The sequence below is a fragment of the Papio anubis genome, chromosome 7, assembly GCF_008728515.1.
Source record: "Papio anubis isolate 15944 chromosome 7, Panubis1.0, whole genome shotgun sequence".
Classification (NCBI taxonomy): domain Eukaryota; kingdom Metazoa; phylum Chordata; class Mammalia; order Primates; family Cercopithecidae; genus Papio; species Papio anubis.
The window spans coordinates 103,344,900-103,356,483 of NC_044982.1; the positions used below are offsets into that span (position 1 = coordinate 103,344,900).

The window sequence follows — 11,584 nt, forward strand, 5'->3', positions numbered from 1 at the left end:
TGCCCTGGGGGACACCCCCAGGTAGGTGGGGTGGCTGTTCCAGGTAACAGGCCTTGCCCTGTAGGGACCACATGTCAGCATGTGGCGTGCTGGGACAGGGCCAAGACCGGGCAGCCAGGCCCCAAAGGTTCGGGTTTGCTGTGTTAGAGCACCTCAGGATGGTTAGGGCCCCTGTGACTCCAGCTTCATACTTGTGAGGAGCTTGAAGGGATTTGGGGGCCTTCTCAGTCACCCAACCCAGCCTCTGTATCTGGAAACAACTTGACCACCTGGGGAGGGCAGCATTCCTGCAGAGTAGCCTTCAGAGAGCAGAGGGCCCAGCACTGTGAGGGATGGAGAGGTGTACCCCGCTTAAAGGGGACAGTCCCATGGAGCCTCAGTGCTGGCTTCAGTGTTTTAATTGAAATGTTACTAAGGTTACTTAGATACACACAAGCATGCAACTAGTAAAGCCCCTTATGTTCTTGTTCTTACACAACTGGAAAACGAACACGTACAGGTTAAATACAGCCAAAGCCAAAAACCCCGGACAGCGTCACCATTAATCACTGCTTTGCTGAGGCCCCTTGCCTCGTGGAGTGGATGAACACGCAGGGTTGATCGAGCGCTCTGCCTGCCTGCGCCGCCCTGTGTAAGAAGACTCACCTTTTCCCGTTTCAGGGCCTCGGAGTGGTATGTGAGAGGGAACTTCTATGAGGGGAATTGGCTCACTTGGTGATGGAGGCTGAGAAGCCCCATGATAGGCTGCAAGCTGCAGAACCAGGAGAGCCGGGGGCAGTCCTCAGCCCAGCTACAAAGAACCAAGAGCCTGGGGTGGGGATGGGGTGGTGGGCAGCAAGTCTCAGAGGCCAGAGGACCTGGAGCTCTGATGCCCGATGGCAGAGAAAGAGCAACCTAGCTCCAGAAGAAAGAAACCTGAATTCCCGTTTCCTTAGCTTTTTTTTCTACCAGGGCCCCAGCCCATCCTGTGGTGCTCACCTGCACTAAGGGCAGATCTTCCCCACCCGGGCCACGGCTCTGACGCTGGTTGCTTCTGGAAGCACCCACACAGACTCACCGGGGCAGCCCAGCCATTCGAATCAAGTGCCAGGCTGCCTGGTTTCCCTTCTAGGAGAAGAGGGCCAGGCTCCATGCCTGCTGCAGCACTGAGAATACGTAATGCATCCCCGGGGTCTGGGTATCCCCGAATCCAATCAAGTTGACACCTGAGTCATCCGAGTGTGGCGGATGAAAGCAGGCCTGGGGTGCCTGGATCACCGGACTGCACTGCTGGTGAATGGTGGATCCAGCGTTCTCATGCCCAAGCCTCATGGGCAGCTGCCTCATTGTCATTTTGTTTCAGATCAGGTCAGAACAAAACAATGTGGCCACTGATTGATTTTCTCTTTCTCTCCTCCTTCCACAGCCCGCGGCCCTCAGTGTCACAGCGTGGCCTTGGCTTATGTGCCACAGCAGGAGCTAAGCGGGTCCTGGACCAGCTCTCCGAGAGGTGGAAGGGGCCCCGCCAGCTCTGGGGAGCAGCAGCCTTGGGCTGTTCGGAGCTTTAGGCACAAGAAGAGAAGCATCTCTTGCATCTGTGCCCCTGGGGGCCTCTTCAGCTTTGCAGTGGTTTATAGGAAGACATACCTCCCAGAGGGGCATGAACTGCCACCAGGACTGACCCTGGCGTCGGGAGAAGGACACTTGCAGAGCCTTGAGATCACCTGTTTGGCAGGTCCTGGACTGGGGCCGGGCAGGCAGGGACAGGGAGGAGCCCCTGGTGGCTTTCGGGGCTGCAGCACTGCCACACATCCTTTTCCTCCCGGCCCGCCCTGCTGGGGCACTACTGCCGTCTATAGATCGTGTCCCAGGCCTGGGAAACCAGGTTCCCAGGGGTTGAGACCAGAAGGTTGATGAGCAGAGAACCCAGGACAGATTTTATGAGGTGCAGAAACTGCAGGGGGGCCTCAGTGACATCCACGAGGCAATAAGGCTAACTGCCTTATTTGCTAATAAGAGCAAAGGACACCCAGACCTCCAAGGTTTGTGGGCCCCTGCCACAAAGCTGTAAGTCCCAGCCCACCCACTGAGGGCCTTGCCCAGTGCTGTGGCCTGGTGGGGACACAGATGCTCTGGCCACTCAGTGGAGCTCAGGACTCTGAGTGCCCTGGGGGTCACCCCTCACATCCCCTCCTCAGAGCCCACCCTGAGAGGCGGCAGTGACCCCCGTGGTACACACGTGCCAACAGCACTGGGGGCTTCTCCCCGGGAGACCACGCTGCCCTCCAAGACGGGGCAGCTGTGAGCTGGAGATAGCAGAGGGACCCCAGGGAGTCCCCTGCAGACCCCACCAGGGCCGCATCCGTCTCAGTTTGGGGGACAGTGATGGGGCCCTCACCATCCTCTTGAATCTTGGCCCCCATTTGCGCCCTGAGCTCCAAGATAAGAATGGCCGTGAGAGAACTGCTGAACATTTGTTCATTGCTGTCACCTCCTGAGTCACTGGGGTCCCTCAGCAGAACCTCCCTGACACCTGGGCTGTGGAGAGGTTGGTGCCTGTCAGTGACCTTCCCAATGCCTCTCACTCACTCCTAACCCCCTGTTTGAGGGGGAGGGGTGTTGGTGCCTTGACGGGGCTGGGTAGGGTGTCCAAACTGTGGCTTCCCAGGCACCTGCAGTGTGAACACTGCTTGACTGGCTCAGGGTTAGGGCTGCAGAGGGGGCCGTGCCACAAACCAGTTACTTAAGCAGCCCTGAGTGTCCCCATGCCTTGGTGCGGGTCCTGGAGGCCTCTTGGGGGTGGGACCTTTGGGTAGGGTTTGTCCACTGGTGCACCCCCCACCATGGGGCCCTGGCTACATGGGGCTCCTTGGACCCTATAGACCCCGCAGACCCCACCTGTGTCAGGCCGGTTGCCCAAAGACACTTGGCTGTGGTCCCCGGGGATGGCTTTGCTGGCACACTCAGGAGCCCGGCCGCGGGGGCTGCAGGGAGTGCACCTGGACCCGTGGCGTTGCTTCATTGAGATAAAGAACACTTATCACATAGCACAAAGGACGGACCATGGTGCTTTCCCCGAAAGTTGTGTTGAGTTTTTATCAGTTTCCTAACTTAATAAAAAGAGTTGAGAAAATTCTTTGCCTGCCTTGTGTGCTGGTGTTAGTCTTGGAGACATTCCTGTTGGCTGACTTCAGTCCTGTCCCACCAGCCAAGGCTCAGGCCTGCCTGCTGGCGTCTGCCCCTCTCATGAGCTGGGAAGGGGGACCCACCCGGATGAGAGGTCTCCCCATTCCTGTCTCCTCCTGAAGTTACTTCAGAAGCCGTGAAGTTGATTCTGTGGAGAGCCCTGATCCTGTCTGCCCCTCCTCTGGAGGGCGATTCTCTCTTGGAAACCAGTAAATAGAAGCTGGGAATGTCATTCCATCCACTCAAAAAGGCAGAACCTCCAGTTGTTGCTCCTTTGTCTGAAAATAACCCAAGCGCCATTCAGAGGGGCAAAATGGCTCCAGGAGGCAGCTCTGCGGTCTGAGCGCCAGCTCACGGCACCATTGTGCCCACTGGTTGCACTGTGGGTCGTGGTCTACCTGCCCTCCTTGTGTGTTTTCATAGTCACCGTGAACCTCATGAGCTCAAGCATATGCCCGCGGGGTAAACATCGTGTTCTATGTTTTGTGGTCTAACCTTCAGACGCCCCTCAGACAGTGGGCAGCCCAAGAAGGCGACCCTCAGACAGCGGGCAGCCCAAGAAGGTCATGCTGTGGCGCAGCCTGCGCGCGGGGTGGCTGTGCTGTGAACGGGAACCCGGAGGTGCCCCAGCACGGTGGCTCTCAGCGGTGGCTTCCATGGTGCTCAGTGGTGTGCTGGCCCACAAAATCCAAATGGCGCCTTCACAGTGTAAGAAGTGCTCTGATGCTGGCGTAGGGGCGTGACGTCACACTCCTTAGAAAATGGAATGATCTTGAGTGGGTTTGTCTCAGAGGTGAGTATGGTGCGTGTACAAGGGCCAAGAGCAGAGGGCCTCGTCCCTCCCCCTGCCCAGAGGTGCAGCCCTGGGAGGGGCGTCCTAGGACTCGTCTCGCACTGTCGGCTCCTGCAGCAGTGGTGGGGACCACAGGTGAACGCCACCACTTCCATACAGGCCTGAGCGCTTCACTCTGGCCAGCGCTTCACATCCAAAGCCAGAAGTTGGCTCCAGCTAGAGTCCTGTGGGTACAGCTCAGACAGCAGCAGAGGTGAAGTTCCCTGTCACACAGTCACAGGGTGAGTGTGAGCCGGCCGTGGCCCACAGGGCCCCAGCGTTGCACCCCGCCCCCTCTCTCCCTGCTCTGCCGTCTTCCATGCAATGCAGCGGTTTCCTGGTCCACCCTGGCCATCCCAGCCCCGGCTGTCCCATCTGCATTCCAGCCAGTGGGAAGGGGAGGAGAGAAAGTGATGGGCAAGCCTGTTTTAAGGGCATGGTCCAGAAGTTGCACCATAACTTCTGCATTCTCCTGGCAGCTAGAACTCAGTCACATCCATGCCTGATTGCGAGCGGGACTGGAAAGTGCCCTGAGGAAACTCCAGGGCTCCAACACAACTAAAGGGAACCTAGATATTAGACAGGTAGCAGCCTCTTCCTCTACATGCTGGGTCAGGGTTGGAAGGAACCTGGGCACACCGCCCTGCCTCCCGCTTCTCTGGGAGCATGCAGAGCCACCGTCTGCCAAGATCCTGGCTCTTGTCAAACCCCTCTTGTCAAGCAATTGTCAAGCCCCGATTGCGTGCTGCTCACTGGCCAGTGCTTTGCATAATTACCTCCTTTAACCTTCGCAGTGACCCCCGGAGGTAGACATTCTTGTCGTCGTCTTGCTGATGAAGAAATGGGCCCAGAGGTCACAGTAACTTGCCCAAGGTCTCATTCTAGTAGGAGGAGGAGGAGGCAATACAGTGGCAACTGACAGAATGTGGACTCTGGAGCTAGGCCCACCTGGGTTTGGGTTCAAGCTCTCATGTATGGCTCTCATGTATGTACAAGCTTGGTTAAACCACTTGATTCTCTGACACAGGCTTAATGATAGCAGGGTTAAGAGTTGAGGTCGAGTTCCATAAAGCACTAAACACCATGACCAACGCCCAGATAGCCCGTTACCGGGGGAGAATGGCCGCCACGTTGCAGCAGTGGAACTGGGATTTGAAACCAAGCCATATGCTACATTGTGGGGGCTGGGAGTGGTGTTGCTTCCAGTCATTACCCAGCAGGCCTAGCTCCATGTTCCTTGGCCTCCCAGGGGTCAGACTGAGTCTGGGACAGGGCTTGGGGAGGGGAGAAGCCACCCTCCCCATCAGTGATGGGGCAAGGCCTCTCTGGAAACTTTGGGCCCAAGATGGCCAGTGGAGCTTTCCTTGGTTGCGCCTGATGCGGGAAAGAAAACAGGCCATCTTGGAGGCTTTGGCATCCTGAGAGCCTGCCTGGGAGGACTGTCAAGTTGCCAAGGGCAAGGAGAGGGTAGCCAACTGCCTCCTCCACCTGGCTGTTCAGCCAGGTCTCCCTGCCTTCAAAGGACACTTCTTTGGCCAGGAACTGACAAGAATGAGCCCAGAGTCATTCACCCCAAAGGTGTGTGGCAGCCGCCCCTTGCTCAACACCCAAGGCTGTAATTCCTAGTGGGGAAAGAGGCAGCCTCTTCAGAAGCAATTGTCTAATGAGCGCAGCTTGCAAAGAACCTCGGTTCTTCTGGATCATCACTGGGGGATATTTTGCAGAGTAAGAAACTTGCATGCCCCGTCCATCATGTCCCAGCCCCGGCCCCAATCCCAGCCCCGATGGATCTGCCCGGCCTCTCCTTCAGGAGGTGGAAATTATGGCTGAATTATGGAAGAGGTGGTCTCTTCCAACTTGAAGAGACCATGAAGGTGATCGGCCCCCAGCTCCTCTTCTGCCCTCAGGCCCTGCCCTACCTGACATGCAGCTTGTCCCGCCCATGGTATCTGCAGAGGTTCAGGCCCTGCCCAGGGAGCCAGGGTGATTCGGGTGAATTTCTCAGAGTGGGCACAGTATTGTCCTGCATTTTCCCTTGCCTTGTTGGGCTTTGGGATGTGGCTTTGCCTCACTGAGGGTCAAGGAAAAGCCTAGAACAGGCCGCAGGCTTCTTAACTTGGGATTTGGGATCAAATTCAGGGGATCCATGCACTTGGGTGGGAGAAAAATGACATATTTATTTTCACTAACCTCTGACTGAGGTTACTGATCAAGTGATCCACCCGCCTCAGCCTCCCAAAGTGCTGGGATTAGAGAGCCACCTCGCCTAGCCCAAGGTCGCTGTTGAGGTCACCATTTTAAAGCTGAGGAAACACGCTGAGCATGGCAGCAGATGCTCTGGTGGTTTCTGTGTGTCTGGCCCCAGCTGCCCAGGCCCCCTGAACCCGAGGGGCCTTGCTTTGGCCCTGGGATTGGCCTGGGTTTGGAACCTGGCACTCGGGACCCTGAGGGTTTGCAGCAGTAGGGGAGCAGTGGCTTTTTTGAGTTGAATTGAGTAGGGCTGGACTCCTTTTCTGTCCTTTCTGCAGGTAAAGGAGATGAGCAGTGTTGCTCTGGTACCCAGAGAAGCTTCCAGGCACTCCTGGGTTGCACGATAGATTACGTAATTCTATTGATGGGCACCAGCTCCATGCCAGGCCCCAGGGCTCCAAAGCCATTTCCAGGTAGACTCATCACAGCTTCCCCACTCAGCCTGCAGGGCTGGTGGGGAACCAGGGAACTTGGGAGCAAGAGAGACACATCCCGCCAAGCCCGCCCTGTGGTGGCTCTACCAGCGTCGGGACTGCAGAGCGAACAGGACGGCAGTCTTATCCTGACCACGTGCATTCAGGAGAAATGCAGGCTCCAAGAGCAAGTGCCATGAATGGCTTCACCACGGCTGCTCTTTCTTCACATTGGCTCCTGTGAGCTTTCGCAAAGCTTCCAAAGCTGGCCCCGCTTCTCTCCCCTCTGCAGAGGGAACATTGAGGCGCTCTGTGTGTCTCATCTGTACAACCCTAACTAGGGCCTCATCAAAGACTAGCGAGGAGCAGGTCCTGTCTCTTCTTCTCTCCGCCTCTCCACTTCCCATGGAGAATAGTGAGATTTTTAAAATGAGAGTTGAAGCCATACCGAAAAGCCCGGTGCTGTTAAATGCAGCTGTGATATTTGCCTGAGAGAAGTGGCCAGTCGGCAGGGGTTGGGGGTTCAGCTCCCAGTCTGCCCTCCAAGCTGGTGTTGCCAGCTGTGGCTGCCTCTTCGCTGTAGGCCTGCGAGGTCCCTGCCATGCCTGTCTCCTCCTCCCAGCAGGAGTGTGAGCTCTGCTCTGGGGTCAAGGCCAGACCTTGGCAGCCCATGTGCTTGGCTCCCCCAGCTTAGCCTCAGGATGTGGGTCCTCAGTTTGCACTGTGCAGCGTCGGGGGCCACACTGCAGTCAAGCCAGCTGGGTGCAAACAGCAGCTCTTCCTCTACTTGGCGGCCCTCCTGGGGAAGGTCCCTCTGCCCCTGTAACTTCATTTCCTCATTCGTAACAAAGAAACATGGAACAGATCATATTGCTTGTTGTAAGGATTGAACTAAATCAGGTAAAGGGGCTACTAGATTTCCGTCAACAATGTCCATTTTCTTTGCCCCATATACATTTTCAACTTGAGTAAAGAGTGTGTGTGTGTGTGTGTGTGTGTGTGTGTGTAAAAATTGAAAGAAGAAAGCATTCCAGCTTTTCTGGGGAATTGAAGGCAATTTCAATAAAAATACATGTTTCTGGCCAGGTACGGTGGCTCATACCTGTAATCCCAGCACTTCGGGAAGCTAAGGCAAGTGGAGGTCAGGAGTTTGAGACCAGCCTGGCCGACATGGTGAAACCCCCGTCGTGGCAGGCGCTTGTAGTCCCAGCTACTCAGGAGGCTGAGACAGGAGAATCGCTTGAACCTAGGAGGCAGAGGTGGTAGTGAGCCGAGATTGCACCACTGCCCTCCAGCCAGGGTGACAGAGTGTGACTCTGTCTGAAAACAAAAAACAACAACAACAAAAAATGTCCGTTTTAGCTGTGGCTGCCAGGAAGCCCAGAGCCTACCAGGAGGTTCCTCACAGAGGCGTGTCGTCCCTCCTGTTGGCAGGAGTGCTTTGTCCTCCTTCCGTGGCTTGAAATTGTAGGAGCCACCCCAGAGACACGGTTACTGCCAGCACAGGGTTCAAAGGACCTCAGCTTCTGCCTGGAAAGCATGCAGAGTCTTACAAAACCTTCTGTGACTTCCTGATTTGCAGACAGTCACCCCCAGGTCCAAGCCTCAGTGTGATGACTGAAAGAAGACGGCACGGGTTGGGCGCTTTGCTCAGTGCATGCTGAGCCCCAAGGGTTAGGCCGTGGCTTGGCAGATCTTCCCCAGGCGACCTAGAATGTCACTGGGCATGAGCTGGGTTTGTCCAGGCTTGTCTAGCTGGAGTCAGGGCTAGCGGGTGAGGAGGCGTTTCTCTCTCTTGCCAGGTAAAAGCCAGGGCTTCAAATGCTTGTGGTGATGGAGAAAGAGCAGGAAGACACCAGGGCCCCACCTTCCTTGGGGGGAAGTGGCCTGGCACACAGGGCTCCCACCGCAGAGAGGAGCTTTGTGATGGGCTGGGCGAGTCCTGAGGAACTCCTCTGGGATCTAGGGATGCGCTTTCCCAGAACCGTGCCTCTGCCCGTGCCTGTTCCTCCTTTCCCACCTTTCTTCCTCAATCACCCTTCTTTCATTTCACAAAAGGAAGTTATCTCTTGTCCCTCCTGAAACTCATTATGGTGCATTGCTCAGGGTGTAAAAACATCTGGGGCACCAAATGGATGTGTTAAGGTTGAGCAGCATGAGGGAAAAGTGGATTGCAAAGCATATGGTTGTTAAACAGGGCAGTGCCTTTTGGAATTCAATTGACAAGCACATGGCAAGGTTCCATATCTTTGTGTGTCCATCTGCTCACCTGCCTGTCCATCCACACATGCATCCACCCATCTACCCACCCATGCATTCACCCATCCACCTGCCCACGCACCCACTCATCAGCCTACCCACCATTCATTCATTCATCCACCCATCCACCTATCCACCCGTCCATCCATCCATCCATCCATCCATCTACTCATTCATCCTACCTCCCTCCCTCCCTATTATTAACTTAAGTCATAATTCAGAAGTGAGATAGTTGTCACTAAATAACATTTTTAGTTGTCAACTAAATAACATTTTAATTTTAATTTAAAAGCAATCAAACTTTTAAGGGAAATTGAATTCTGAATTGGCCAATCGATTTGCCAAGAAGTACTGGCTTTGCGAATGAGGTCACATGGTGGGCATTTTCTATAAGTTGAACAACTTAAGCCTTTAGCCCTAAATATATTTGAAGCATGAAAATAATGTCCCAAATTATGTACTTGGTAACAGTTACACTTGTGATGCCATTTGAGAGCTAGACATAAAACCATGTGAAAGGTACACGGTGGTTCACATTTGTTTTAGGAGGACACGTGAACCAAAAGTGCGGATCAGTGACCGTGTCTTCCCTTCAGAAGCCAGCACAGAGCTGGGCGTGGGACTTAGCTGGACTTCCTCTCTGCCTCTTGGGATGAGGTATGGCTGATGCCTTGATGTGGAGGAGGACGCAGCGGCATCGAGCCTATGCCCATAGTTGGTCTGAGGCCCACTCAGCACCTAGTGCCAACCCAGGGCAGTAAGAGGAGGCAGGAATTCCAGGAATGAGCCGGCTGGCCCTGGGCTGGTTCCGACAGGCTCCCTGCCCTGGCAGAGGCTCCAAATCTGAGGTTCCTTCCAGAGGACGCCAGGCCAGGTGCAGCGATGGGGTTGGGAGTTTAAGGTAGGGACAGGAAGGGGGTGACCCTGTAACCCGAAACACTTCAGTTGTCTCATTTCAAATACCCGTGCATGGAAATAAACTAATGACATTATTGCACAGAAAATGCTATGTGACCATCCACCATAGAGAGTTAGTGACTTGGAAAGATGCTTACGACATAAAGTGGAAAAAGGCAGGACGACCCATTATATAAAATAAACTATGTGTGTTTATAGAAAAGAGACCGGGAGGGTGGACCACCGTGTGAATTGTGCTTATTTCTAGATGTTCACTGTAGGTGATTTTTAGAAACAGCCTTACTGAATTATAATTGATGTACAAATAAACTACACATAAACTATACAGTTTTGTAGATTGTGACATATGTCTATACCCATGAAACTTTCATCACAATCATCGTAGTGACATCTATCACCCATGAAAGCTTCCTTATGCCCCTTGTTAATATGAATAACAGTTTTATCAAGACATAATTCACATACCATACAATCCACGCATTGAAAGAGTACAGTCGGCCAGGCGCTCATGTCTGTAATCCCAGCACTTTGGGAGGCCGAGGTGGGCACATCGCTTGAGGTCAGGAGTTTGAGACCAGCCTGACCAACATGGCAAAACCCCATCTCTACTAGAAATACAAAATTAGCCATGCGTGATGCATGTGCCTGTAATCCCAGCTACTCAGGAGACTGAGGCTGGATAAGCGCTTGAACCCAGGAGGCAGAGGTTGCAGTGAACTGAGATTGAGCCATTGCATTCCAGCCTGGGCAACAGAGCAAGACTCCATCTCAAAAAAAAAAAAAAAATGCAAATTCTTTGGCTTCAGCTTTGGATAGTCTGATTCATTACATCTGGGGCTGGGCCCAGGGATATGCATTTTAACCAGCAGTCCAGATCATTCTAAAGCAGGAGACCCAGGCCCTTTGGAAAACACTGGTCTAAGGGGGAAATCCCAGGTCTGCTGTCAGAGATGTGGGTTTGTGCCTGGCTCTGGCTGGGCCAGTTGCTGAGCTCCATGAGCCCTGTGATCACCCGCCAATGGGGAGACTCGATCCGATCCCCCTTCAGGACGTCACGTGCTGGGTAGGAGACTCCTGTGGCTTTCCCAGTGAGTGCCCCCCTCTATCGAGCTCTGAGGCCCGAGAGAACTAATTCCAAGAAGTCAAAATATTGAAAAACTTTATTAGACGCAGATGAGTCTGAAACCACGTGGAATCCTCCAAATCACAGGAAGTGCTCACACCTGGCAGGCCTGCTGTTGGGAACTGTGAGGACATTAATCAAGTTCAGCCTCCATGTTGTCATTCCCTTCCTGCCAAGCAGGACGAAAGGGTGTATATTTTCTTACAATAACTGTATGGGGTAGGTGTCATCCCATTTTATAAATAAACTGTAGTGCAGAGAGGTTAAGCCTGTTGCCTCAGGACACACAGGCGTGGGGGCCCAGCATGTGAACTTCATCTGTTTCCAGACCTAGCAGGTTGACTCTTCAGCCTGCCTTCCCTGAGCGACTCTCATCCCAGTGGGAGAGGGTGAGAGCCCCTGGGCTCCCTGGTCCTAGACAGGGTCCCAGCAGCCTGGCCCACTTTCAGCTAAAAGCCCCTGGTTGGGGTGGGGCTCAGCTGCCTTTGGCTGGGACTGAGCTGTCCTGCAAGCCTCTGGGCAGTCCAGCTGGAGGCCCCCAGCAGGGGCAAGCATTCTGAGACCACTGGAACAATATCCACCCTCCAGACTCGGCCCTGCTGGCGGCACAGTGGTGTCCCCCCA

The 11,584-nt window shown here is 54.4% G+C and overlaps 1 protein-coding gene across 7 annotated transcripts in view; it reads left to right on the forward strand.

Moving 5' to 3' along the window:
• Window positions 1–3,112, forward strand: part of KLHL25 (kelch like family member 25) — a 36,250-nt gene extending 33,138 nt beyond the window's left edge. For 5 of the 7 annotated variants that reach the window (XR_001904541.1, XM_021941863.2, XM_021941861.2 and 2 more), the window contains one exon: window positions 500–3,112. The gene's annotated coding sequence lies outside the window, so the exon portion shown is untranslated. The remainder of the gene's footprint in view (window positions 1–499) is intronic. The other 2 variants (XR_001904540.3, XM_017960888.3) reach the window with 2 other exon arrangements.
• Window positions 3,113–11,584: the final 8,472 nt, after the last annotated feature.